The sequence below is a fragment of the Penaeus monodon genome, chromosome 2 (genome assembly GCF_015228065.2).
Source record: "Penaeus monodon isolate SGIC_2016 chromosome 2, NSTDA_Pmon_1, whole genome shotgun sequence".
NCBI lineage: Eukaryota > Metazoa > Arthropoda > Malacostraca > Decapoda > Penaeidae > Penaeus > Penaeus monodon.
This window is the reverse complement of record NC_051387.1, coordinates 61,468,688-61,471,187: the sequence shown is the minus strand read 5'-3', so window position 1 is coordinate 61,471,187 and position 2,500 is coordinate 61,468,688.

Sequence of the window (2,500 nt, the reverse complement as noted above, 5' to 3'; positions counted from 1 at the left end):
TTTATTACTCTATTTTTTATGGTCTATAAGATAACAATGTCCATTTCCCTCCATCTCGGTGTGTCGCTCTTGCTAAGATTAACCCATTGTCGACAGGTGGCATGTACGCACATGCCATGGCATGGCGGGCCTCGCCGGGGGCACGTACGCACATGCCAGGAGTAGGGTATGGACACCAGATTTTTTTTACAATCACGGCAAAAAGATTTTTTTCCCAGTGAAAGGGGGTTTAAACCCTTTTTAACACTCTCTTTTTTAAATGCAAAAAAAAAAAAAAAAAAAAAAAGCAACAAACCGACATTTCAACTCCATGATGCCGCACTCTGTTTTTTGGGGATATAGCCAATAATGATCAATTAGGGAGTCTATATAACAAAAAAAATCCCTTCAGTCTCAATTTTCAGGAAATTTTCAAGTAAGACTTTAAAAAATAAAGAAAAAATGAAAATACAACATATTTTTTAGTATTTTAAAAAAACAGCATGGGATGCTGGTTTATTTGGCATGATGGTCGCACATGACGGGAACGTATAAGCCCCCCCGCATGAGGCCGACCCTAGAATACTACCCCCGGAAAAGGGGAAAAAAATTTTGTTTCACACAGCCACCCAATCTCAAATTATCCTTTGTTTCAGTATTCCTGGGGTATTATGCTAAATCTCTTGTTTTCCCCTCATGAAAGCAAAATTTTTAGTAAATTATTGAATACCAAACACCTCCCCTTCTATTACTTCGCCACTCCAAGGAACATTACAGTGTAAACCAAAAAAACCTTTCAACCTCGGACTTACCCCCCCACCCAATTGCGTATTTTCCTGTCATGGGGTCAGTCCTCAGCTCCCCCCCTTGGACTTGCTCTCTGTGGGACAACGGGCATGATCTAAATTTTATTTTCTAATGTTTTCTTTTTTGCACGATTACTGCATGTATCAGTGAATATTTTTAGTTTCTTTCAGATTGTGTTTTTAGTTTTTCCCTGTATATTTGTATGAAAGCTTTGTGTTAACATCTTTTTTATTATCAATTGCAAATTTTTACCTGTCGTACAGGAAAAGATTACCAGTGATTGGCTGCTTAAAAACTAAAAACTATCCCAAAACCATATTCATCACATTGAAAAAAAACTGATAGTTTAATGCAACTGTCATACCAATTTAATGTACACAATTTTTAATTTGCAGGGGGTGCGTTTCAAAACCCATTGTTAAAGTTTTTGGTTTTTTTGGTCTTTTTTGTAAGTCCTGTTTTTGTATATTCTATTAGAGCATTCCCCTAATAGTTTTTTATCCGTGAAATTTCTTATTGCAAGTTGATAGGAAAGACTTGCCAAATAATGATTTTCTGAATTTTTCATCCCGTTGGGGAATTGTTTGAATTCACCCTTTAACTGAGATTACTTGTAAAAATGAAAACATACTTTTCTTTTAAGGCAAAATTTGCTAAAATCTGTTATTATACTTTAAATTTTAATTAATCAAGAAAGAACCAAAAATTTTAACAACTTTTTTTAGTCTTTTAACCCCTTTTATGCAGAAGACATGGAACCACCCCCAAATGCTGGGATGAATTTTATGAAAATTGGGGCCTGCTCTAAGTTTTGCAGTTGCACAGTTGCTTGCTTGTTTGGCCCCAGCTACATTTGTTGACCCTCAGATGTGGCGAGTACCTTGTTTGCCTAAATTTAATTAAAAAAAGTTGTTTATGCTGCAGCCAAAGGGATAGAGAGGAGGGAAAATTTTTGTCCCTTTCTTTTTGAATTTTCCCTTTAGCAGTGACTTCACATGCAGCATAAAAATTGTTTGGCATGGTACAGGGCTTCCCCAAAAGAGTGTTTTGCCCGATATGGTTTGAGTGGCTTTATGTAATCTGTATATGTGATGCGAAACAGGAAATGTAACACCTATTTTATCTTGGCCATTTGTATAAAAAATTGAGGTTAAAAAATTTTTTCATAACTGTACAAATATATTTAAGCGTTTCCCAACTGCAATGGTAATCAAAAAAAGGGTAGAGCATTTTTGTTTTATTATATTCCCTTTTGTTTGCAGGGGTTTTGTAAAAGTATCGGGGATTAATTTACTTTTAGGGAACATTCATTTGGAACTAGCTTTTCCCTCAACAAACCCCGTTATAGTGAAGACAGTTTCAGTTTCTATGTTCTGTGTTTTCTTCACCGGATTTGGGTTCACAGTTCAATAGAACTTTCACAAACATTCCATAAAGACGTTCCATTGTAGAAAACTGTTGGTTGTGATATGGTGCATATTGATGATGCACCCTGGAGACTTAACAAATGATATACAAATAATATGCCAGAATATATAAGGTGGTTGTTTCTTATCTCTTTGACATAATACCAACAGAGCTTTAGTGTCATGAATGTACAGCTGTTTTGTAGTTGAACCCATTATAGTCCTGATAAGATTTGTGGTGGGTTGAGATACCATGGCTGCAATGGACCAACTTATTGGGAAACCCCCCCCCTTTTTTTTTTTGGGGG